General features: G+C 39.5%; 1 protein-coding gene and 2 pseudogenes across 2 annotated transcripts in view; 2 read left to right on the forward strand and 1 right to left on the reverse strand.

Moving 5' to 3' along the window:
* Nucleotides 1-27825, reverse strand: part of NHS (NHS actin remodeling regulator) — a 356148-nt gene that overhangs the window by 18921 nt on the left and 309402 nt on the right. The window lies entirely within an intron of this gene.
* On the forward strand, nucleotides 8876-10809 carry LOC121103477 (annotated as a pseudogene).
* Nucleotides 19042-19704, forward strand: LOC103668155 (annotated as a pseudogene).

A 27825-nucleotide genomic window follows, 5' to 3' on the forward strand; every position in this document is an offset into this window, starting at 1 on the left:
CTAGCTAGCACCCCCATGTGCCTGGCATAAGCAAACAAAAATCCTCTCCAAAAAACAATATCAAATTATCTCCACATATAATTTTTCAGTACAACAGCCAGCACAAAGTCAAAGATAACAAGGCAAGGAGGAGACAAGACAGCATGAGCAAGGAGTGTCCAAAACAATAGGTAAAACAGGGGCAGACCCGTAGGCCGTCCTGCTTTTGGAATTACCACTCCATGCAGGGGTGGCAGTGAATGGTCTTGGCTTCCCCAGAATAAGTGTGTAGGAAGCCTCTTAGACCACTCATTAATTCATTCAAGAGTATTTCTTTGAAGGTCAAAATCAGCCCCCATGGAAACAAACTGTCAAATGAAAAATGATCTCTCTCTCATCACTATGGTTCTTTTGACTTTTCTGTACTTTCAGATTTTTTCATAATAAAATGTTGGAGAAAAACACACACGTAGGAATTTCTCTTTCCTTTTCCAGGCTCCCATTCTGGCCCTCCTACCACTGATTTTGAGAGGCCTTAGACTCCAAGATGCACCATTTTAGAGTCAGCCATCACTGGTCTTGCCCATCCTGTCCCTGACAAAAGATGCTTCTTTGATGCTTTCACCCCATTTCTGTCCCTCCTGGCCCATAATTTACACTCTCAGTTCCTTTCCCTACCTGCCCATGAAACTGCTTCAATGAAAGTTAGAGTTACATACTTAACGGTCAGTGTTCAGAACAAGAAATAACAGACATTAATTTCTTCACTTTTGTGGCTATGAAAAAGCATTTCTCCAAACATCTCAAGATTTTCCCCAACCTTTCTCTTATTTTTTTTTTTTTAAAGATTTTATTTATTTATGTGACAGAGAGACAGCCAGCGAGAGAGGGAACAGAGCAGGCGAGTGAGAGAGGAAGAAGCAGGCTCCCAGCAGAGGAGCCCGATGTGGGACTCGATCCCGGAACGCCGGGATCACGCCCTGAGCGGAAGGCAGACGCTTTAACGACTGCGCTACCCAGGCGCCCCCCAACCTTTCTCTTATTGCCAAAAGAAAAATATAATCCCTCCACATTTTACTTTCTTTTGGGTTTTATTTTATATGCTGATGGGAGCTTATTTTGCTTTTAGACTCTCCAAAAGACATCTGTTAAAATGTTGTGGGTATTTCAGCAGGAAATGTTTTGAAAATTTGGCTTTAGTGTGTGATCTAACTGATAACACATGGCATTTATAGCAGCTGACTTTCAGAGCTGATTCATTACTATCATGCTATCTTAAACATGAGAAATATTCACTAGAGGGTGGATGCTGTGGTACGCTTGAATATAGGAATAAAACCTTAGAGTGAAGCTGTCCACTGCAAGCCACGTGGGTTCCTAGTCAGGTGATCTGGGACCTTATTTTCATTCTACCCTGGGGCTTATTTGTCCTTAGACCAGGTCCCTGCTTTTCTGCACAGGTTATGGCCTATCTGGGAGATGGAGGGGACCTTGTCTGCCTCAGATTTTTCTTTACTGGAGTGTGTGAATGTGTTGCACATAGACATGAAGTGCCTTGATCTTTCCGGAAGGCTTAAAGGAATCTGGCAATACCTTCTTCACGTAGCACTTTTCCTGCTGCAATTACATAGCACTTTCATTCCATGACACTGTCCCAGAGTCTCCTATTGGCTGGCATTGTGCTCTTCCAAACATGTTTAATAACATCATTTCTGACTCATACTGTGCTTCTCCCTTTCCTCTCTCCTCAACTCCAACATTTACCAAAGTGAATAACTGGGCAAACAGAATGAAGTAAGTAAAAGTTTAGGGTGCATCCTGTGTTTCTCTCTCCTAAGCCTGTCTTCCCTTTCCTGGTGTTTCCTTTTTCACCACTCGCTCCCAGGCAGCCAGGGCCTGCATGCTTCACCAGAGGGCCTGGACGCAGCACCCCCAAGTGCCCAAACCCTTCATGCTGCATTCCCAACCGGCTGTGAGACTTGACAGAAGCCCACAGATGCATTAACATTAATGCGCTGAGAACTCCTAGTGAGAAGCTCAAAGGAACACATCTCTGAGGCAGAATTGTGGAGAGTGGTTATAGGCCAGGAGGGAGATATTTGGGAACAAGTGCCTACTAAGTTCTTCTTTTAACCACTTTATACATTACTATCCATTTAAAACACCAAAATGCATAAATATTCAGGACTGGGAAAAACGGCCTTATCATTGATAAGTCTGCTTTTCCAAATCATACCTTTATTTCTCTTCCCAGACAGATATTGCCACCACCACTTCCTCAGTTCTGAGAAGCACTTGGCGAAAGGAAATATACAAAAGGCCAATAAGCATATGCAAAGGCCCTCAACATCATTTCTCATCAGGAAAATTCAAATGAAAACCATAGTCACATACTGCTATATACTAGAGGGACTAAAATTAAAAAGATCAATAATAACAAGTGTTGGCAAAGATGAAGAGCAGCTAGAACTCTCATAAATTGATTGGGTGAGTATAAAATGGTATAGCTACTTCAGAGACTGTTAGTATCTAACAAACCAAAACATATGTCTCCCCTGTAATTCCCTCTTAGGTATATGGAGGTAAGAAGAATGAGTATGTTCACAAAAAGCCTTGCACAAAAATATTTATAGCAACTTTATTTGTAAAAGTCCCCCCTCCAAAGTCCTCACAACTAGAAACATCTCAAATATCTACCAGCAATAGAATGGATAAACAAATCGGGGACTACCATATTCATATATTGCAGTACTAGTAATAAAAAAGAACATGGTATTGATACATGCAGCATTGACCTCAAAAAAGTATGTGGTGTGAAAGAAGCCAAACACAAAAGAGTATGTGCTCATTCACTTTGAATCCCATCCTGTTGATAGTCTGATAGACATCTTGGGTATGAGATCAGCCCCTAGTGAGCAGAACTTGAATGCAGTGGCAGTGGTGCCGTTTCCACCTCAAGAGAGGCTTTGTGAAAGACAGCATGTAACCGCCAAGAATCTCTCTCTCCTTTTCATCTCAGCTGGAACTGAAGGAAAATTCTTTGGGTGATGGAATGCAAAATGATTTTATGTATATTAAAGTTCAGGAACACTTTGTTTAATGGTGTTCTATTAATGAAGTGATTTAAATGTGCTGAGCATAACAAAATTCTACTTTGAAGCATGTGTGGAAGGTAGTCCCCATGTGAATGGAAAAGAGGGCTCCAGGGAAGCCAGGAGGGAGACCCCTTCCTGCTGCTGCTCAGTCATTTATTCACAGGAATTGCTCTGGATTGTCAAGGAGAGCACAAAACAAGGCCCACTGGACCATGATCAGTGTGATGTTGATGCCAGCGAGTGTCTTATTCATCCCCTGTGGCCAGCTTTGCCAATTAGTGGGGTCACTGCCAAGGGCCATTCAGTATCAGTCCTCAAAGGTTGCTAGCACCAAATAAAAGACATGAGTGGGGAAAGACAGGCCAGGCTTTGAAGTGGAGAGAAGAAGGAGGCTTTGAACTGCTGCAGTCAGCACAAATACCCTCACCCAAATCACAGGAGCAGGCAGTGTGAGTCCCACAGTGGCCCAGCGGTGCAGGGAGAATTCCTCCCTCACCCTCCTGCCTTGCCCTCCGCTGGAGCTCCGAGGTGTGCAGTAACTGAAGAGAAGTTGTAGATTTGGTCTCACTCCAAGTGACACCTTTCCCTTGTGATTCATGCCAGTTGTGGCAAGAGCTCAGCAGGGTCACACTTAACCTTACCGCAGCAAATTTTTTAAAAAAAATAACAAAAGATAAAACCTTCTCATGCACAAGCCATGCATGTTCCCCCTTTATTTTTTACCTTTTCCCCCGTTCTTTTTAACTGACTCTTCTTTTAGTATAGCTCTATGAGAGTTACCACATGCATAGACTCATATGACCCTCCCAGTATCAGGATTCAGAACATTTTCATTACCTCAGAAATGTCCCTTGTGCTATCCCTTTAGAGTCATAGTCTCCCCCCCACTCTTAGCCCCTGGCAACCAAGAATCTCTTCTCCATCACCATGGTTTTGTCTTTTTGCAAGTGTCATATAAATGGAATCATACCTTTTGATACTGACTCCCTTCACCCAGCATAACGCCTTTGAGATTCATCCAAGTTGTTGGGTGTATCAGTAATTCATTCCATTTTATTGTGAGTACTAGTCCACTGTCCGCTTACACTCAGAACAGTGAAATGTCTCAGGCGTGCAAGAAAACGTGAACCTGAGCATATTCTGTAACGATGTGTACAAACAAGTAATTTTATTCGCTGCTCCACAGCCAGGCTCATGTTTTAAAAAGAAAGAATTCCAAAACTAGAATCTGCAATAAGGAATTTTCTCTATTTCTCACAATATTTGATATTAACCAGACTCATTGGCTAATGCTTTCATTAGCTATTGTGCTGCCTGTTCAGCTGTTGGCTGTCAGCTGCACATCTATTCTTCCGTACTCTGCTCTGCCGGGACTCTGAAAATAACATTTCTTTCTCACCAGCTGCTCGCTGTTAGGTTCTGTCCTAGGCGTGTCAGCTCCTTTCGGCAGTTACTATCTCTGTGTCGCCTCCATTTCCCATTTGCTGTGTCTGTTTTACATTACCTTCCCTATATTGAGTTCTCTCTGTTAAAATAACTGGTGTGGATTCTGTGTTTCTGGCTGGACCCTGACCGGTGAAGTACATGGTACCAGGCTTTCACCCCTGGCTTGCTCGTGTCTAAGACATCTAAATTACCTGTTACCTCTGGTTCCTTAGCCCATGAGGAAAACAGGAACCAGTGTGATGTTCCATGGGGTGTCAAGATGATAATGATCTCTGCAGCTTGTGGCAGAGAACAGGAGAACTGATGTCATCTCAAAAGCAGACTGCTTCTGGTGATTCTCGAAATGGGTATAGAGGGAAAAAGTATTTGCCAGGGTCAGTAGCTGTATAGTTCCATGTCCTAGGTGCTGTGCTGACTTGCCCCAGGGAGAATAGTGTATCAGAACAGCAGCTATGAGTAAAGTCACAAGTTACTTATAGGCAGTCTCTAAGATCTGTCTACCTTTTGCAAGACCAGACAGCTGAGCTAAATGGAGCATGTGACAGGCATCACCACTCCTGCAGTCTTACATTTGAAACTAATGTCAGGCTTTTCTCTCCCTACTATACCAAGAAGAAACCTCTAGAAATTGAGGAAGTTCATCCTGTACACACACGGTCTGGTATCTTCATAAAGCACTGCTCTTTCTGATCATGTTATTTCTGTGCTCAGAATTCTTCAATAATTTCCTTTGTCTGTGGAATAGATTCATACGTTTTAGTCTGACATTCAAGATCCTTCAAGATCTGGCCTATTGAAGCACTGCAGCCAAACCAAAGAATTTGAATTTATGTATATGCACTTCATTTTCTCCTGCCTGTGTGAGCTTGCTCTCATGGTTTCCTCAGCCTATAATCCTTTTCCTCCCAGCGTACATATTGAAATTCTACCCCGTCCTTCAACGCCTTTTCAGATGCTCCCTTTACCATGAAGTTTAATCCTAACATCCAACTCCATTCTAACACCACGTACCAGTTAGGTGTTAATACCTTATGCTTAGTAACATATGATTTTCTCTAGTATCCCATGTACTCTGGATGGCAGAAATTATGTCTCTCATTTTTGTGTCAGTTAATTTTTTTTCTAAATGAAGGAATAAATAAGAGGCCACAGTGGGAGAGCGGGCATTTCAAGTGGAGATAGTTTTGAGAATGCAGGATATTTTCTCGAGAAGCACATGTAGCTTGGTTTGGCTGCGGTCTAGGGTCTGTGCAAAGAATTTGTGGGAAATCCTTCTGGGAAGGTAAGTTAGGACCAGATCGTACAGAGGCTGAAGAGTTGGGCTAAGGATTTGAACTTATTTCTTTAGGCAGAAGGAAGGAATTGAAGGTTTAGGATTAGGGAAGAATTTTTATGTCAAAGATTCTTATACCGTTAGAATTATTCTTAATTGATTTAAAGGAGCAAACTGGATGAGATAAAGGAAATCACTTAGACTGAAGCAAGAGAAACTTAATTTAGATCAACAGAACCATTTTGAGACAGGCCACAAGACAACAGAATATTTCTAGAGAGCTTGCAAAACTATGAAGATATTTTATAAAAGCAAAACACGACCTGTCTAGGACACTGTGGTATGTGTAATTCTTTTTACAACAAAGGAAAGGCTTGGTCAGCATTTCTCAGTCTCAGTCTTGTAAACCAATAGAATATCAGGACTCTCTAGGGAGGACTCATGGAGAAAGAGAAGAAAGGAAGAAGCTGGATGAGAGGAGACACAGCTGGGGAGGGGAGAGAGAGAGGCGCAGTGAGAAGGTCTGTATCCCAGGGCAGGTCAAATACTGTTGAAATGCCCCTCCTGCCAGCTCTAGTCTTTGAGCCCTCTTTTGGCTCAGAACTCCACTCCGTCTTGTCATTCTTCTGTAAGCCAGTTTAGTTTTCCTCAGAAGCTACTTTCTCATAAGACCTATTTTCTTCTTCTTGATAGAAAATGGAAGAGTGAACATGGTCATTGTTTATAGTTCTGGACTATGACCAAGGGGGCCTGGGTCCTAGTTTGAGTGATTGCCTTCATTTACTTCCCAATAAGGCTGTTGGAATGTCCCCTGTCCTTCAGATGTACCTCCTTGGTAAGAAGAAAAGTATGATTTGACAGACTTATTTTAAAATCCCTGGATGTACCGTGTGATAAGTTAGAAAATTACTATCAGGCTATGAAATGACAAAGAATCCCTGATATTCTTTCCAGGCTAATTTTATGAAGTCTGACAAAGAGAGTAACTGTGTGAACACAATATGGTGGAATGAGTTAACCGTCAATCCCGATGATAAGGATTTAGGCCTCGGTGTTCTTTGGGAACCTGATCAGACTTTGCCACAGGGCTCCATCTCTTGTCAAGCTTCGTCATCCACTACCACAGAGACCATTAGATATTCTAGCCCTGGATCACTGATGAAGGTTGGAGAGGGACGCTTGGTGAAATTGCTGGAGCATCTCACCACATTTGAGGAAGGATGATTTCTGTGCCTTTCTGTCCAGACCTCAGAATCTAAGTAGGGACTTAGACTCCAAGGGTCCCCATGGACCTGACTGCAAGCTGAATGCAGCGACAGGAGATGTTTCAGCTCAAGTGCCGACTCCAATCAGTAGTGGCTATCTGGACTGTTTGGGAAAGATTGCTACAATCTGTTGGGAATGCCTACCTTAGCCTTGCACAGGGAAAGAACAGGTAAATGTCTCAAGTGTTCGAGGCCCACATCTAGGCCTGGACCAAGGGACCTTACTGATGAGAACAGATGAGCTGGACATCCCATTCAGCAGAGGATGAGGGTGAGCTGCTATGACACATTGTCTCCACACTCTGAAATGGGACTCTGTGCCATGAGGGTGCCCTGGGAGCCAAAGTGTCATTTACCATAGCAACTTCTAGTTATCTTAGATTAGATTCTCTGTGGTCTTCTGAATTTTGCTTTTAAAGAATTTTTTTAAATTTTTGCTGAATTTTGCTTTTAAAGAATTTTTTAATTTTTCTTTTAAAGAAAAGAAATTACAAACTAAGTATGTCCTGGTTGCACTTACTTTTTCCAGAAGCCATATATCTATCATAGGCACTGGGGTACAAGTCCCAACCCAGGAACTGTGGAATATTTATGGCTGTGTGTGTGTGTGTGTGTGTGTGTTAACTTTCTATTTTGAAATAATTGAATATTTACACAGAAGTTGCAAGAATAGTAGAGAAGATTCCCATATACTCTTTATCCAGCATTTCCTAATGTTAACATCGTACATAACCATAGTACATTTATTGAAAGCAGAAAATTAACATTGATAAATACTATTTACCAATTTATTAACCTTATTTGGCTTTTACCAGTTTTCCCACTAATGTCCCTTTTCTGGTCCAGAATCCAATCCAGGATCCCACATTGCATTTAGTTGTCAAATCTCCTTCGTGTCCTTCAGTTTGTGGTAATCCCTCAATCATTGCTTTAATGACCATGACACTTTTGGAGAGTACTGTCCAATTATTTTCTAGAATATTCCTTAATTTTGGGTTGTCTGACATTTTCTTATGATTAGATTGAGGTTACACATTTTTATCAAAAATCCCACGGAAATGTCATCTCATTGCATTATATCGGGAGGTTCATATACAGCTGTGCCCTAATGCTGCTGATGTTAATTTTGATCACTTGGCTAGGATGGTGGCTGTCAGCTTTCTGCAGCTAAAATTACTATTTTCTGTTTGTAATCAACAAGTGTCTTGTGGGAGAAAGTTTGAGAAGCTGCAGACATCCTATTTCTCAACACAGTTTCACCCAGCTAATTTTAGCATTCATCGATGATTATTGCCCATAAAACTTGTTACTGTCATATTTGGCTAATGGTGATTTTTAAAATTTATGTTGATACTTCCACATTTATTAATTAGAACTCTTCTGTAAGGAAGAGCTACCCTACCCCCATGCATGTATTTATTTATCTCAATTTACTTATATCAGTATAGACTCAGGGATATTTATTCTGAGTTATAATCCATTACTATCACTATTTTATTGCTCAAAGTGTCCCAGATTTAGCTATTGGGAGCTCCTTCAAGTTGGCTTCTGTACCCTTTTGACATGCCTCCTATTATTTTTTGAGCACTTTCTTGCTTTTCAGCATCTTAAGATATTCTAGACTTATCTTACATTTTCCCTGGCCCAGCCCTCGAATAAATTTCTCCAAGATCCCTGGTTTATATTTTTAGAGAATGGTATTTAGAAAGAAGATGTAAGTGGGGCACCTGGGTGGCTCAGTTGGTTAAGTGTCTGCCTTCAGCTCAGGTCGCGATCCCAGAGTCCTGGGATTGAGCCCTGCATCAGGCTCCCTGCTCAGTGGGGAGCCTGCTTCTCTTTCGCCCTCTTCCTGCCGCTTCCCCTGCTTGTGTTCTCTCTCTCTCTGTCAAATAAATAAATAAAATCTTTTTTTTTTTTTAAAAAAGAAAGAAGATGTGGGCAGTAGACGTGCTCAATGTTACCAGAGTATCATTGCTTCTAAGGCCCTGTCAGATGACAGAGCTAAGAAATATGTTTGTATACTTGTACATGCACGTATACACATTTATTTTATGCCTATCTGTCTGCATATACATGTATATATCTCTGTGTTTGAGAATATACATATGAATTTATACTGATATTTTAGATGTAATCCAACACCAAAGGATTCATTCTAGACTTTCCCCTTTCCTTATTTGTAACTCCTTTCTCTAGCAATGACAAACTCATTATCATTATCCACAACATATTTGCTCAGTCCTATCATGCACATAAAGTAGTTTCAGAATTTCTAGCTCATTCTTTGTGAAGAACAAATTTACCAACTAGAGTATGATATTTGTGTACAGTTCCTTTTGTCTTTAGCTTTCCACCGTTGCTTCAGACATGGCTCCTCCTACAGGAGCTCCCACTTGGGGATGGGGCCTCAGGCCTCCACATTACTGTGGAGTGAAGAACTGGAGGAGATCAAGGAGACCAGCTTTTCCCACAGTCAGATCACTGACCTGTACAGCCAGTTCCCCAGCCTGGACAAAGGCGAGAATGGGGCCCTCAGCTGGGAAGATTTCCAGCTGATTCTAGAACTTGTCATCAACCTACTGGGGGCCGGCTCATTAGTGCCTTCTTTCCAGAGAGAGAAGACCAGGTAAACTTCCATTGATTCACAAAAACTGGCTCATTTCCAACCCACTGAATAGAGTGCAAAGAGCAAGATGAGAATGGACCAGAACCATTCAACAGCTGAAGCAACGAACTATACTTTGCTTTTTGGCTATATGATTTGGATAAAGATGACAGGATCTCCCGCAATGAGCTGTCCAGGTGCTATGCATGATGGATGGTGTGAATATGCCAGATGAACAACTGGGTAGCATCACAGGACCATCCAGGAGGCTGATCAGGATGGGGATGGTACCATATCTTTTGCAAAATTTGTTGGGTTTTGGAGAAAGTGGGCATAGAACAGGAAGTCAGCATCCAATTTCTTGACTAAAAAGCTGAGACCAGACTATTCCTTGCTCTCTAGTATTTAAAAACTGGAACTTGAGAGTCTTCCTATCTGCCAGCCCCACCTCCATCCTATCATCCCCTTTCTGCCAAGATACCACTGCTCTTGCAGGACAACCCCACATGTGCTCTGTTAACAAAAACCTGCCATTGACGTAAAGAGGACATTCCAGAATGGCACACCCAGCCTGTTTCTCTTCAGTATCCATTCACCTGTTCTCCATTTACAAATATCTCCCCCAGTCATGCTGCTGAATGCTGAATGTCCATCCTGTCTGAGAAAGGGAGGGAGGGGGAAGGACTCTTGCCAAGAACCGGCCAAGCACACTTTCCCTGCGTGTAGACTATAGCCATGCTGCCTTCCCTTCAGCTACATTTCAGCATGCTCCTACAAACTTTTCCATATGTCCATTGCTCTGTCGCCCAGCATACCATTCAGTCGATCTTTCAGTCTTCCTGCTTTTTATTATGCCTGAGTTCTCTCTGTTTTACCTGGCACCTCAAGCTATGCCTGTTAAATACATAGTTAACTTAACAAGACGGTTCTATGGTCTGGAAGTTTTTATCTACCTTTGCTCATAAATAAGCCTCTGGGATGTTATATCCCCAGGAGCTTTTTGGGAATCATCATTTCTCTCAGAGAATATGACCATCTCTTGGTCCCCTGCACTCTGCTCTGTTATCAAAGGGCTGCTGGATGGAGATGTTTATCTTAAAAGGTGAAAGGTGTCAAGCCAAACTTCTAGGGGGCTTGCCCAGTCCCTCAATGTCTGGCCTCTGATACTCCATGCATAGAGTACCTATAGGGCTACTCTTGTTCTTCAGAAAATAGCCATATGCCTGCAGGTTTGCTCAGCTTGGGGGCACTGTCACCACCAGAGTGGCTGCTCTGACAGTATGCTTGGGGACCTTCTCATGGGTTTTTGAACAAGGGCACCCTAAAAGCCTCCTGTATTCCCATCTCTGCTGCATGGTTTATGCCTCAGTGTTGCATGCCCTGGGATGTTTTTCACGTCACATTTCCAAGTAGAAAGGTTAGAGTTACAGAGATGCCTAATTTATCTGTCCAAGAGATTTAAAGATCGTCCTTAGGATCCTGAAGGTTTTTGCACTTGGCAAATGATTATGGTAAAGCTATAGTCCACTCCCAGTGGAAGTCCAAAGCATTGACTGTATTGTCACATTAGCTGCCTCGTTACATTGACTACCTACCTCCATGTGTAGATTACTGTTAATCTCTTAGAAACATGGGATCTGGCATTGGTGGCACAATACGATGTGGCATTATAGACCTTTCAGCAATCCAGAGCAGCTTATTTGCCCAAGTCAGCTTGAAAACCTCATTGAATCAGGCAGTTGCCATCCTAATGTCCAAATCTGTTCATTTATATATCTGCCCAAGGCTAACTTCCCCTGACTCATCACTTGCTTGTTTGCTTCCTTGCTTTGGAAGGAGGATGTGCACACAATTCCTTAGGAAGGGAATGGCTAAAGAATATCACTGCAAAGGAAAGGGAGAAGAATGGGGAACAGAGGAGCAGCCAGATGGGATGGTTGGAGTATAAATGAATGAGGAATTCTGTACAAGTATCATTCTGGCTTTGTGATCAAGTGATGTAATATAGGAATCGTACAAAAGGGAAGAATTGTCTGATACTTATCTATTCAGTACCTCAGAGGCTCTTTGACTTGAATCTTTAAAGTTCCTAAGTTTACGGCTTTTCCCTCTTTTGGTGTTTTAAAACTGTTTGAATCCATGGTTGTGCCTTATTGTTCTATTTAAAATTATATTCATCAATCCATCAGTAAATATTCTTGGTTAAAATGAAACAAAACAAAAACACTTCTTTCCAAAGTTACTTAGGCTTAGCTATTTTCTTTCCCACCTCCTTTAGTGTGATTATGATATTCATTTGAAATATAGTTAGGTTTATTTGTTACTGTTTGCTTTCCATTTTGGGTTCTCCTCACATTCTGGTTCATATTATTTATTTATTGGGGGGGGCTGGTATGTAAAACATTACCTGGCTTCTAAGAGTTAGACCTACCCCAAAAATAGAAGTGTCACTCCCTCGATTCTACTACCTCCTTCCCATCCCCCATTCTTTCTAGCCTGTTCCCACTTACTCCCTGTTGGTAAACCAATCTCTTTAGTTTCAGGTTTGTCCTTCCTGTACAGTTTTGCAGTCATGCTTGTTTTGAAAAAACAGGTTTGTGCCAACATGACTGATATATCTTAGAGAACAGTTTGAGCTTCACGTGAATTTCGTGTTTGCTTATGGACAGTTTCATGCATGAGAAATTCTAGGTGAACCCAGAGTGTACACCCAGCTGACCTGAGCTGGGTAAGAATACGTAAAATGCACATACTTCAGACATCTCTGAGTTCCCCTGGTTTACCCGTGTCTTAGAAGCCACACCCATCCACACCTGGGGCTACAACCTTCCACCGCTTTGCACCAATTCACAAGCTACAGCCGTTCTGATCCCCATTCTACCAGCAAACTTCAGGGCTTTTTCTAGGTAAAGTGACATGTTTATTGCATTATATTTCTTAACTATTTAATGTGTAAAATTGCGTTACTGCTTTTTTTATTAGGTTCCTATCTGTGTGTGTGTGTGTGTGTGTGTGTGTGTGTGTGTGTGTGTGACAGAAGAAGTTTACTGAATGTTGTACTCTGTGTTCCCCTTAAACCTTCTGGTTTTTATTGTGGAATTTTGCATAGTGTGGAGATATTTAGGGATGACTATATTGTGTTATAGCAGAATTGACTTTTTTTAAAAAGACTATTTCTTTTATACAAATAAGTGAATACCTGTATATTCTCTTCTATATCCTTTTCTCAAACATGAAGGGTAGCATACAATAGACACTCATTTGGGCTTTGCCTCTTTCCTATGACTTACTCATTCCATAACTGGAAGCCTGGATCTTCCTCTCCCCTTCACCCATTTTGCCCAACCCCTCACAGCCCTCCCCTCTGGCAACCATCAGTTTGTTCTCTGTGTTTGTAGGTCTAATTCTGCTTTTTGTTAATTCATTTATTGGTTTTTTTTTTTAGATTCCACTTATGAGTGGAATCATATCATATTTGTCTTTCTTAGTCTTATTTCACTTAGCATAATATCCTGTGGGCCTATCCATATTGTCTCAAGTGGCATGATGCCATCCTTTTTTGTGGCTGTGTAATATTCCATATAGATGGATCTTGTTTTGTTTTTTTACTATGCATGCTGTTTTTATTTATTATTTTTTTAAATTTAAATTTATTTTAGTTCCAGTATAGTTAACATACAATGTTATATTAGTTTCAGGTGTACAATATAGTGATTCAACAATTCCATACACTACTCAGTGCTGCTCTTCATGACAAGTGCACTCTTTAATCACCTGTTTCACCCCCCTCCACCTCCCTTCTGGTAACCATCAGCTTGTTCTCTATAGTTAAGAGTCTGTTTTTTGGTTTGTCTCTTTTTTTCTTTGTTCGTTTGTTTTGTTTCTTAAATTCTGCATATGAATGAAATATGATATTTGTCTTTCTCTGACTGATTTATTTTACTTGACATTATACCCTCTAGATCTATCCATATTGTTGCAAACAGCAAGATTTCATTCTTTTTTATGGCTGAGTAATGTAGATATACCACCTCTTTTTTATCCACTTGTCTATCGATGGACAATTGCTTGCTTCCATAATTTGGCTATTGTACATAATGTTGCAGTAAACATAGGGGTGCATATATTTTTTCGAACTAGTGTTTTTGGATTCTTTGGGTAAATACCCAGTAGTGGAATTACTGGATTATGTGGTAATTCTAATTTAATTTTTTTATTTTTTTTATTAATTTTTTTTTGATGCAAAGTTCGATGATTCATTAGTTGCGTATAACACCCAGTGCACCATGCAATACTTGCCCTCCTTACTATCCATCACCAGCCTATCCCATTCCCCCACCCCCCTCCCCTCTGAAGCCCTCAGTTTCTCAGAGTCCATAGCCTCTCATGCCTCATTCTGCCTTCTGATTACCCCCCCTTTCTTTATCCCTTTCTTCTCCTACTGATCTTCCTAGTTCTTATGTTCCATAGATGAGAGAAACCATATGATAATTGTCTTTCTCTGCTTGACTTATTTCACTTAGCATTATCTCCTCCAATGCCGTCCATGTTGCAGCAAATGTTGAGAAGTCGTTCTTTTTGATAGCTGAGTAATATTCCATTGTATATATGGACCACAACTTCTTAATCCAGTCATCTGTTGAAGGGCATCTCAGCTGCTTCCACGATTTAGCTATTGTGGACAATGCTGCTATGAACATTGGGGTGCATATGGCCCCTCTTCACTTACGTCTGTATCTTTGGGGTAAATACGCAGTAGTGCAATGGCTGGATCATAGGGTAGCTCAATTTTTAACTTTTTAAGGGACCTCCACACTGTTTTCCAGAGTGGCTGTACCAACTCGCATTCCCACCAACAATGTAGGAGGGATCCCCTTTAATTTTTAAAGGAACTTCCATACTGTTTTTCACAGTGACTGAACCAGTTTGCATTCCCAAAAGTGCACGAGGGTTCTTTTTCTCCACATCTTTGCCAACACTTGTTATTTCTTATCTTTTATTTTAAGCCCTTCTGACCAGTATAAGGTGATTATGGTTTTGATTTGTATTTCCCTGATAATTAGTGATGTTGCACATTTTTTCCTGTGTTGGCCATCAGTAAGTCTGCTTTGGAGAAATGTCTGTTTATGTCTTCCGCTCATTTTTAATTGGATTGTTTATTTTTTGGTATTGAGTTATATAAGTTCTTTATATATTTTGGATACAAGCCCTTCATTGGATATGCCATTTACAAATATCTTCAGTAGCTTGTCTTTTAGTTTCATTGATTGTTTCCTTTGCTGTGCAGAAGCTTTTTATTTTTATGTAGCCCAATAGTTTATTTTTCCTTTGTTTCCCTTGCCTCAGGAGACAAAATCTAGAAAAATGTTCCTATAGCTGGTGTCAGAGAAATTATTGCCTGTCCTCTCTTCTACAGTATTTATGGCTTCAGGGTCATAGTTGGGTCCATAATCCCTGAGTTTATTTTTGCATATGCTTTAAGAAAATGGTCCAGTTTCATTCTTTTACATGTAGCTGCCCAGTTTCCCAGTACTATTTGTTGAAGAGACTTTTTCCCATTGCATATTCTTGCTTCTTTTGTTGAAGATTAATTGGCCATATAATTGTGGGTTTATTTCTGGGCTCTCTGTTCTGTTCTGTTGATCTATGTCTGCTTTTGTGGCAGTATCATACTGTTTTGATCATTATAGCTTTGTAACATATCTTGAAATCTGGGATTGTGATACCTCCAGTTCTGTTCTTTTTCAGGATTGCTTTTGACTGTTTGGGGTCTTTTGTGATTCTAAACAAATTTTAGGATTATTTGTTCTAGTTTTGTGAAAAAATGCTTTTGGTGGTTTGATAGGGATTTTCATTAAATCCGTAGATTGCTTTGGGTAGTATAGATATTAACAATGCTTGTTCTTCCAGTCCACGGGAATAGAATATCTTTCCATTTCTTTGTGTCATCTTCAATTTCTTTCATTAATGCTTTATAGTTTTCAGAGTACAGCTCTTTTACCTCCTTAGTTGAGTTTATTCCTAGGGATTTTATTATTTTTGGTGCAATTGTAAATGGGACTGTTTTCTTAATTTCTCCTTCTGCTACTTCATTATCAGTATATAGAAATGCAGTGGATTTCTGTATATTGATTTTGTATCCTGAAACCTAACTGAATTAACTTATCAGTTCTAGAATTTTTTTGGTGGAGTCTTTCAGGTTTTCTGTAGAGTATCATGTCGTCTATAAATAGTGCAAGTTTTACTTCTTCCTTACCAGTTTGGATACCTTTTCTTTCTTTTTGTTCGATTGCTGTGGCTAGGACTTCCAGTACTATATTGAATAACAGTGGTGAGAGTGGACATTCTTGTCTTGTTCCTGACCTTGGGGGAATAGCTTTCAGTTTTTCCCATTGCGTATGATGCTAACTGTGGGTTTTTCGTATATGGCCTTTATTATGTTGAGGTATGTTTCCTCTAAACCTACTTTGTTAAGGTTTTTATCATGAATGGATATTGTAGTTTGTCAAATGCATTTTCTGCATCTATTGAAATGATCGTAAGGTTTTTTTCCCTTTCTCTTGTTAATGAGATGATCATATTGATTGATTTGTAAATAGTGAGCCATTTACTGAGTATCCCTAGAATAAATCCCACTTGATCATGGTGAATGGTTTTTTTTTTTAATGTAATGTTGGATTCAGTTTCCTAATATTTTTGTTTGTTTTAGTTTCCTAATATTTTGTTAAGTATTTTTGCATCTATGTTAATCAGAGATATTGGCCTGTAGTTCTCTTTTTTTGTAGTGTCTTTATCTGGTTTTGGTATCAGGGTAATGCTGAACTTGTAGAATAAATTTGGAGGCTTTCCTTCCTTTCTATTTTGTGGAACAGTTTCAGAGGAACAGGTATTAACTCTTCTTTATATGTTTGGTAGAATTCCCCTGGGAAACCATATGGCCCTGAACTTTTGTTTGTTGGGAGATTTCTGATTACTGATGCAATGTCTTTGCTGGTTATGGGTCTATTCAAGTTTTCTGTTTCTTCCTGTTTCAGTTTTGGTAGTTTATATGTTTCTAGGAATTTATCCATTTCTTCCAGATTGCCTAATTACCTCAGAAATCTTAGGCTAGGGACTTAGACTCAAGGGTCCCCCATGGACTGCACTGCAAGCTGAATGACGCGAAGGAGATGTTTCAGCTCAAGTGCCAGCTCAATCAGTAGTGGCTATCTGGACTGTTTGGGAAAGATTGCTACAATCTGTTGGGAATTTACCTTAGCCTTGCACAGGGAAAGAACGGGTAAATGTCTCAAGTGTTCGAGGTACATCTAGGCCTGGACCAAGGGACCTTACTGATGAGAACAGATGAGCTGGACATCCCATTCAGCAGAGGATGAGGGTGAGCTGCTATGACACATTGTCTCCACACTTAAATGGGACTGTGCCATGAGGTGCCCTAAGGACAAAGTGTCATTTACCATAGCAACTTCTAGTTATCTTAGATTAGATTCTCTGTGGTCTTCTGAATTTTGCTTTTAAAAATTTTTTTAAATTTTGCTGAATTTTGCTTTTAAAGAATTTTTAATTTTCTTTTAAAGAAAGAATTACAAACTAAGTATGTCCTGGTTGCACTTACTTTTTCCAGAAGCCATATATCTATCATGAGCATGGGGTACAAGTCCCAACCCAGGAACTGTGGAATATTTATGGCTGTGTGTGTGTGTGTGTGTGTGTGTGTGTTAACTTTCTATTTTGAAATAATTGAATATTTACAAGGAATTAAGAATAGTAGAAGATTCTCATATACTCTTTATCCAGCATTTTCTAATGTTAACATCGTACATAACCATAGTACATTTATTGAAAGAGAAAATTAACATTGATAAATACTATTTACCAATTTATTAACCTTATTTAGGCTTTTACCAGTTTTCCCACTATGTCCTTTTCTGGCCAGAATCAATCAGGATCCCACATTGCATTTAGTTGTCAAATCTCCTTCGTGTCCTTCAGTTTGTGGTAATCCCTCAATCATTGCTTTAATGACCATGACACTTTTGGAGTACTGTCCAATTATTTTCTAGAATATTCCTTAATTTTGGGTTGTCTGACATTTTCTTATGATTAGATTGAGGTTACACATTTTTATCAAAAATCCCGCAATGTCATCTCATTGCATTATCGGAGGTTCATATACAGCTGTGCCCTAATGCTGCTGATGTTAATTTTGATCACTTGGCTAGGATGTGGCTGTCAGCTTTCTGCAGCTAAAATTACTATTTTCTGTTTGTAATCAACAAGTGTCTTGTGGGAGAAAGTTTGAGAAGCTGCAAGACATCCTATTTCTCAACACAGTTTCACCCAGCTAATTTTAGCATTCATCGATGATTATTGCCCATAAAACTTGTTACTGTCATATTTGGCTAATGGTGATTTTTAAAATTTATGTTGATACTTCCACATTTATTAATTAGAACTCTTCTGTAAGGAAGAGCTACCCTACCCCATGCATGTATTTATTTATCTCAATTTACTTATATCAGTATAGACTCAGGGATATTTATTCTGAGTTATAATCCATTACTATCACTATTTTATTGCTCAAAGTGTCCCAGATTTAGCTATTGGGAGCTCCTTCAAGTTGGCTTCTGTACCCTTTTGACATCCTCCTATTATTTTGAGCACTTTCTTGCTTTTCAGCATCTTAAGATATTCTAGACTTATCTTACATTTTCCCTGGCCCAGCCCTCGAATAAATTTCTCAAGATCCCTGGTTTTATATTTTTAGAGAATGGTATTTAGAAAGAAGATGTAAGTGGGGCACCTGGGTGGCTCAGTTGGTTAAGTGTCTGCCTTCAGCTCAGGTCGCGATCCCAGAGTCCTGGGATTGAGCCCTGCATCAGGCTCCTGCTCAGTGGGAGCCTGCTTCTCTTTCGCCCTCTTCCTGCCGCTTCCCCTGCTTGTGTTCTCTCTCTCTCTGTCAAATAAATAAATAAAATCTTTTTTTTTAAAAAGAAAGAAGATGTGGAGCAGTAGGCGTGCTCAATGTTACCAGAGTATCATTGCTTCTAAGGCCCTGCAGATGACAGAGCTAAGAAATATGTTTGTATACTTGTACATGCACGTATACACATTTATTTTATGCCTATCTGTCTGCATATACATGTATATATCTCTGTGTTTGAGAATATACATATGAATTTATACTGATATTTTAGATGTAATCCAACACCAAAGGATTCATTCTAGACTTTCCCCTTTCCTTATTTGTAACTCCTTTCTCTAGCAATGACAAACTCATTATCATTATCCACAACATATTTGCTCAGTCCTATCATGCACATAAAGTAGTTTCAGAATTTCTGCTCATTCTTTGTGAAGAACAAATTTACCCAACTAGAGTATGATATTTGTGTACAGTTCCTTTTGTCTTTAGCTTTCCACCGTTGCTTCAGACATGGCTCCTCCTACAGGAGCTCCCACTTGGGGATGGGGCCTCAGGCCTCCACATTACTGTGGAGTGAAGAACTGGAGGAGATCAAGGGAGACCAGCTTTTCCCACAGTCAGATCACTGACCTGTACAGCCAGTTCCCCAGCCTGGACAAAGGCGAGAATGGGGCCCTCAGCTGGGAAGATTTCCAGCTGATTCTAGAACTTGTCATCAACCTACTGGGGGCCGGCTCATTGTGCCTTCTTTCCAGAGAGAAGACCAGGTAAACTTCCATTGATTCACAAAAACTGGCTCATTTCCAACCCACTGAATAGAGTGCAAAGAGCAAGATGAGAATGGACCAGAACCATTCAACAGCTGAAGCAACGAACTATACTTTGCTTTTTGGCTATATGATTTGGATAAAGATGACAGGATCTCCCGCAATGAGCTGTCCAGGTGCTATGCATGATGGATGGTGTGAATATGCCAGATGAACAACTGGGTAGCATCACAGGACCATCCAGGAGGCTGATCAGGATGGGGATGGTACCATATCTTTTGCAAAATTTGTTGGGTTTTGGAGAAAGTGGGCATAGAACAGGAAGTCAGCATCCAATTTCTTGACTAAAAGCTGAGACCAGACTATTCCTTGCTCTCTAGTATTTAAAAACTGGAACTTGAGAGTCTTCCTATCTGCCAGCCCCACCTCCATCCTATCATCCCCTTTCTGCCAAGATCCACTGCTCTTGCAGGACAACCCCACATGTGCTCTGTTAACAAACCTGCCATTGACGTAAAGAGGACATTCAGAATGGCACAGCCTGTTTCTCTTCAGTATCCATTCCCTGTTCTCCATTTACAATATACTCCCCCAGTCATGCTGCTGAATGCTGAATGTCCATCCTGTCTGAGGGAGGGAGGGGGAAGGACTCTTCCAAGAACCGCCAAAGCACACTTTCCTGCGTGTAGACTATAGCCATGCTGCCTTCCCTTCAGCTTCACATTTCAGCATGCTCCTCAAACTTTCCATATGTCCATTGCTCTGTCGCCCAGCATACCATTCAGTCGATCTTTCAGTCTTCCTGCTTTTATTATGCCTGAGTTCTCTCTGTTTTACCTGGCACCTCAAGCTATGCCTGTTAAATACATAGTTAACTTAACAAGGCAGTTCTATGGTCTGGAAGTTTTTATCTACCTTTGCTCATAAATAAGCCTCTGGGATGTTATATCCCCAGGAGCTTTTAATCATCATTTCTCTCAGAGAATATGACCATCTCTTGGTCCCCTGCACTCTGCTCTGTTATCAAAGGGCTGCTGGATGGAGATGTTTATCTTAAAAGGTGAAGGTGTCAAGCCAAACTTCTAGGGGGCTTGCCCAGTCCCTCAATGTCTGGCCTCTGATACTCCATGCATGGAGTACCTATAGGGCTACTCTTGTTCTTCAGAAAATAGCCATATGCCTGCAGGTTTGCTCAGCTTGGGGGCACTGTCACCACCAAGTGGCTGCTCTGACAGTATGCTGGGGACCTTCTCATGGGTTTTTGAACAAGGGCACCTAAAAGCCTCCTGTATTCCCATCTCTGCTGCATGGTTTATGCCTCAGTGTTGCATGCCCTGGGATGTTTTCGTCACATTTCCAAGTAGAAAGGTTAGAGTTACAGAGATGCCTAATTTATCTGTCCAAGAGATTTAAAGATCGTCCTTAGGATCCTGAAGGTTTTTGCACTTGGCAAATGATTATGGTAAAGCTATAGTCCACTCCCAGTGGAAGTCCAAAGCATTGACTGTATTGTCACATTAGCTGCCTCGTTACATTGACTACCTACCTCCATGTGTTACTGTTAATCTCTTAGAAACATGGGATCTGGCATTGGGTGCTGCACGATGTGGCATTATAGACCTTTCAGCAATCAGAGCAGCTTATTTGCCCAAGTCAGCTTGAAAACCTCATTGAATCAGGCAGTTGCCATCCTAATGTCCAAATCTGTTCATTTATATATCTGCCCAAGGCTAACTTCCCCTGACTCATCACTTGCTTGTTTGCTTCCTTGCTTTGGAAGGAGGATGTGCACACAATTCCTTAGGAAGGGAATGGCTAAAGAATATCACTGCAAAGGAAAGGGAGAAGAATGGGGAGCAGAGGAGCAGCCAGATGGGATGGTTGGAGTATAAATGAATGAGGAATTCTGTACAAGTATCATTCTGGCTTTGTGATCAAGTGATGTAATATAGGAATCGTACAAAAGGGAAGAATTGTCTGATACTTATCTATTCAGTACCTCAGAGGCTCTTTTGACGAATCTTTAAAGTTCCTAAGTTCTGACTTTTCCCTCTTTTGGTGTTTTAAAACTGTTTGAATCCATGGTTGTGCCTTATTGTTCTATTTAAAATTATATTCATCAATCCATCAGTAAATATTCTTGGTTAAAATGAAACAAAACAAAAACACTTCTTTCCAAAGTTACTTAGGCTTAGCTATTTTCTTTCCCACCTCCTTTAGTGTGATTATGATATTCATTTGAAATATAGTTAGGTTTATTTGTTACTGTTTGCTTTCCATTTTGGGTTCTCCTCACATTCTGGTTCATATTATTTATTTATTGGGGGCTGGTATGTAAACATTACCTGGCTTCTAAGGAGTTAGACCTACCCCAAAAATAGAAGTGTCACTCCTCGATTCTACTACCTCCTTCCCATCCCCCATTCTTTCTAGCCTGTTCCCACTTACTCCCTGTTGAGTAAATCTCTTTAGTTTCAGGTTTGTCCTTCCTGTACAGTTTTGCAGTCATGCTTGTTTTGAAAAAACAGGTTTGTGCCAACATGACTGATATATCTTAGAGAGACAGTTTGAGCTTCACGTGAATTTGGTGTTTGCTTATGGACAGTTTCATGCATGAGAAATTCTAGGTGAACCCAGAGTGTACACCCAGCTGACCTGAGCTGGTAAGAATACGTAAAATGCACATACTTCAGACATCTCTGAGTTCCCCTGGTTTACCCGTGTCTTAGAAGCCACACCCATCCACACCTGGGGCTACAACCTTCCACCGCTTTGCACCAATTCACAGCTACAGCCGTTCTGATCCCCATTCTACCAGCAAACTTCAGGGCTTTTTCTAGGTAAGTGACATGTTTATTGCATTATATTTCTTAACTATTTAATGTGTAAGTGCGTTACTGCTTTTTTTATTAAGGTTCCTATCTGTGTGTGTGTGTGTGTGTGTGTGTGTGTGTGTGTGTGTGTGACAGAAGAAGTTTACTGAATGTTGTACTCTGTGTTCCCCTTAAACCTTCTGGTTTTTATTGTGGAATTTTTGCATAGTGTGGAGATATTTAGGGATGACTATATTGTGTTATAGCAGAATTGACTTTTTAAAAAGACTATTTCTTTTATACAAATAAGTGAATACCTGTATATTCTCTTCTATATCCTTTTCTCAAACATGAAGGGTAGCATACAATAGACACTCATTTGGGCTTTGCCTCTTTCCTATGACTTACTCATTCCATAACTGGAAGCCTGGATCTTCCTCTCCCTTCACCCATTTTGCCCACCCCTCACAGCCCTCCCCTCTGGCAACCATCAGTTTGTTCTCTGTGTTTGTAGGTCTAATTCTGCTTTTTGTTAATTCATTTATTGGTTTTTTTAGATTCCATTATGAGTGGAATCATATCATATTGTCTTTCTTAGTCTTATTTCACTTAGCATAATATCCTGTGGGCCTATCCATATTGTCTCAAGTGGCATGATGCCATCCTTTTTGTGGCTGTGTAATATTCCATATAGATGGATCTTGTTTTGTTTTTACTATGCATGCTGTTTTTATTTATTATTTTTTTAAATTTAAATTTATTTTAGTTCAGTATAGTTAACATACAATGTTATATTAGTTTCAGGTGTACAATATAGTGATTCAACAATTCCATACACTACTCAGTGCTGCTCTTCATGACAAGTGCACTCTTTAATCACCTGTTTCACCCCCTCCACCTCCCTTCTGGTAACCATCAGCTTGTTCTCTATAGTTAAGAGTCTGTTTTTTGGTTTGTCTCTTTTTTTCTTTGTTCGTTTGTTTTGTTTCTTAAATTCTGCATATGAATGAAATATGATATTTGTCTTTCTCTGACTGATTTATTTTACTTGACATTATACCCTCTAGATCTATCCATATTGTTGCAAACAGCAAGATTTCATTCTTTTTATGGCTGAGTAATGTAGATATACCACCTCTTTTTATCCACTTGTCTATCGATGGACAATTGCTTGCTTCCATAATTTGGCTATTGTACATAATGTTGCAGTAAACATAGGGGTGCATATATTTTCGAACTAGTGTTTTTTGGATTCTTTGGGTAAATACCCAGTAGTGGAATTACTGGATTATGTGGTAATTCTAATTTAATTTTTATTTTTTTATTAATTTTTTTTTTGATGCAAAGTTCGATGATTCATTAGTTGCGTATAACACCCAGTGCACCATGCAATACTTGCCCTCCTTACTATCCATCACCAGCCTATCCCATTCCCCCACCCCTCCCCTCTGAAGCCCTCAGTTTCTCAGAGTCCATAGCCTCTCATGCCTCATTCTGCCTTCTGATTACCCCCCCTTTCTTTATCCCTTTCTTCTCCTACTGATCTTCCTAGTTCTTATGTTCCATAGATGAGAGAAACCATATGATAATTGTCTTTCTCTGCTTGACTTATTTCACTTAGCATTATCTCCTCCAATGCCGTCCATGTTGCAGCAAATGTTGAGAAGTCGTTCTTTTTGATAGCTGAGTAATATTCCATTGTATATATGGACCACAACTTCTTAATCCAGTCATCTGTTGAAGGGCATCTCAGCTGCTTCCACGATTTAGCTATTGTGGACAATGCTGCTATGAACATTGGGGTGCATATGGCCCTTCTCTTCACTACGTCTGTATCTTTGGGGTAAATACGCAGTAGTGCAATGGCTGGATCATAGGGTAGCTCAATTTTTAACTTTTTAAGGGACCTCCACACTGTTTTCCAGAGTGGCTGTACCAACTCGCATTCCCACCAACAATGTAGGAGGGATCCCCTTTAATTTTTAAAGGAACTTCCATACTGTTTTTCACAGTGACTGAACCAGTTTGCATTCCCAAAAGTGCACGAGGGTTCTTTTTCTCCACATCTTTGCCAACACTTGTTATTTCTTATCTTTTATTTTAAGCCCTTCTGACCAGTATAAGGTGATTATGGTTTTGATTTGTATTTCCCTGATAATTAGTGATGTTGCACATTTTTTCCTGTGTTGGCCATCAGTAAGTCTGCTTTGGAGAAATGTCTGTTTATGTCTTCCGCTCATTTTTAATTGGATTGTTTATTTTTTGGTATTGAGTTATATAAGTTCTTTATATATTTTGGATACAAGCCCTTCATTGGATATGCCATTTACAAATATCTTCAGTAGCTTGTCTTTTAGTTTCATTGATTGTTTCCTTTGCTGTGCAGAAGCTTTTTATTTTTATGTAGCCCAATAGTTTATTTTTCCTTTGTTTCCCTTGCCTCAGGAGACAAAATCTAGAAAAATGTTCCTATAGCTGGTGTCAGAGAAATTATTGCTTGTCCTCTCTTCTACAGTATTTATGGCTTCAGGGTCATAGTTAGGTCCATAATCCCTTTGAGTTTATTTTTGCATATGCTTTAAGAAAATGGTCCAGTTTCATTCTTTTACATGTAGCTGCCCAGTTTCCCAGTACTATTTGTTGAAGAGACTTTTTCCCATTGCATATTCTTGCTTCTTTTGTTGAAGATTAATTGGCCATATAATTGTGGGTTTATTTCTGGGCTCTCTGTTCTGTTCTGTTGATCTATGTCTGCTTTTGTGGCAGTATCATACTGTTTTGATCATTATAGCTTTGTAACATATCTTGAAATCTGGGATTGTGATACCTCCAGTTCTGTTCTTTTTCAGGATTGCTTTTGACTGTTTGGGGTCTTTTGTGATTCTAAACAAATTTTAGGATTATTTGTTCTAGTTTTGTGAAAAAATGCTTTTGGTGGTTTGATAGGGATTTTCATTAAATCCGTAGATTGCTTTGGGTAGTATAGATATTAACAATGCTTGTTCTTCCAGTCCACGGGAATAGAATATCTTTCCATTTCTTTGTGTCATCTTCAATTTCTTTCATTAATGCTTTATAGTTTTCAGAGTACAGCTCTTTTACCTCCTTAGTTGAGTTTATTCCTAGGGATTTTATTATTTTTGGTGCAATTGTAAATGGGACTGTTTTCTTAATTTCTCCTTCTGCTACTTCATTATCAGTATATAGAAATGCAGTGGATTTCTGTATATTGATTTTGTATCCTGAAACCTAACTGAATTAACTTATCAGTTCTAGAATTTTTTGGTGGAGTCTTTCAGGTTTTCTGTAGAGTATCATGTCGTCTATAAATAGTGCAAGTTTTACTTCTTCCTTACCAGTTTGGATACCTTTTCTTTCTTTTTGTTCGATTGCTGTGGCTAGGACTTCCAGTACTATATTGAATAACAGTGGTGAGAGTGGACATTCTTGTCTTGTTCCTGACCTTGGGGGAATAGCTTTCAGTTTTTCCCATTGCGTATGATGCTAACTGTGGGTTTTTCGTATATGGCCTTTATTATGTTGAGGTATGTTTCCTCTAAACCTACTTTGTTAAGGTTTTTATCATGAATGGATATTGTAGTTTGTCAAATGCATTTTCTGCATCTATTGAAATGATCGTAAGGTTTTTTTCCCTTTCTCTTGTTAATGAGATGATCATATTGATTGATTTGTAAATAGTGAGCCATTTACTGAGTATCCCTAGAATAAATCCCACTTGATCATGGTGAATGGTTTTTTTTTTTTAATGTAATGTTGGATTCAGTTTCCTAATATTTTTGTTTGTTTTAGTTTCCTAATATTTTGTTAAGTATTTTTGCATCTATGTTAATCAGAGATATTGGCCTGTAGTTCTCTTTTTTTGTAGTGTCTTTATCTGGTTTTGGTATCAGGGTAATGCTGAACTTGTAGAATAAATTTGGAGGCTTTCCTTCCTTTCTATTTTTTGGAATAGTTTGAGAAGAATAGGTATTAACTCTTCTTTAAATGTTTGGTAGAATTCACCTGTGAAGCCAGCTGATGCTGGACTTTGATTTGTTAGGAGTTTTTTTTTTTTTTTTAAAGATTTTATTTATTTATTTGACAGAGATAGAGACAGCCAGCGAGAGAGGGAACACAAGCAGGGGGAGTGGGAGAGGAAGAAGCAGGCTCACAGCGGAGGAGCCCGATGTGGGGCTCGATCCCATAACGCCGGGATCACGCCCTGAGCCAAAGGCAGACGCTTAACCGCTGTGCCACCCAGGCGCCCCTGTTAGGAGTTTTTTGATTACACACTCAATTTCATTGCTGGTAATCAATCGTTCAATTTTCTATTTCTTCCCGATTCCGTTTTGGGAGGTTATATGTTTCTATTTATTTTAGGTTGTCCAATTTGTTGGTGTATACTTTTTCATAATACTCTCTTTTAGTCCTTTGTATTTCCATGATGTTGGTTGTTATTTCTCCTTCTTTATTTCTGATTTTGTTCGAGTCTCCCCCCCCTCCCCCGCTTTTTTTTCATGAGTCTGGCTAAAGGTTTATCAATTTTGTTCATCTTTTCAAAGAACCAGCTCCTGGTTACAATGTTCTGTTTTGTTTTGTTTTTTTGGTTTTTTGGTTTTTTTTTAGTTTCTATTTTGTTTATTTCCACTCTAATATTTATTATTTCCTTCCTTCTACTGGTTTTGAGTTTTGTTTGTTCTTTTTCTAAGTCTTTTAGGTGTAAGGTTAGGTTGTTGATTTGAGATTTTTCTTGCTTCTTTATGTAGGACTGTATTGCTAAACACTTTCCTCTTAGAATAGCTTTTTCTGCATCCCAAAGATTTTGTACTGTTGTATTTTCATTTTCATTTGTCTCCATGTATTTTTTTATTTCCTCTTTGACTTCTTGGTTGACCCAGTCATTGGTTAGTACCATGTTATTTAACCTTCATATATTTGCATTCTTTCCAGATTTTTTCTTGTAGTTGATTTCTAGTTTCATAGCATTGTGGTCAGAAAAAATGCATGGTATGACTTCAGTCTCTGAATTTGTTGACACTTGTTATGTGGCCTAACATGTTATCTATTCTGGAGGATGTTCCATGTACAGTTAAAAGAATGTGTATTCTGCTGTTTTAGGATGGAATGTTCTGAATATATCTGTTAGATCCATTTGGTCCAATGCGTCATTCAAAGCCACTGTTTCCTTGTTCGTTTTCTGTTTGGATGATATTCCATTTATGTAAGTGCGGTGTTAAAGTCCCTTACTATTATTGTATTACTATCAATTACTTGCTTTATGTTTGTTATTAGCTGCTTTATGTATTTGGGTGCTCCCATGTTGGGTGCATAAATAGTTACAATTATTATTTCTTGTTGGATGGTTCCCTTTATGATTTATAGTGTCCTTCTTTGCCTCTTGTTATGGTCTTTGTTTTAAAGTCTATTTTGTCCAATACTAGTATTGCTACCCTGGCTTTCTTTTCACTTCCACTTGTATGATAAATTCTTTTCCATCCCTTCACTTTCAATCTACATATGGGTTTAGGTCTGAAATGAGTCTCTTGTAGGCAGTGTATAGATGGTCTTGCTTTTTTATCCATTCCATCACCCTATGTCTTTTGATTGGAGCATTTAGTCCATTCACATTCAAAGTAATTACTGACAGGTGTGTGCT

The sequence above is a fragment of the Ursus maritimus genome, assembly GCF_017311325.1.
Source record: "Ursus maritimus isolate PB19 chromosome X unlocalized genomic scaffold, ASM1731132v1 scaffold_X1, whole genome shotgun sequence".
In the NCBI taxonomy this organism is placed as follows: domain Eukaryota; kingdom Metazoa; phylum Chordata; class Mammalia; order Carnivora; family Ursidae; genus Ursus; species Ursus maritimus.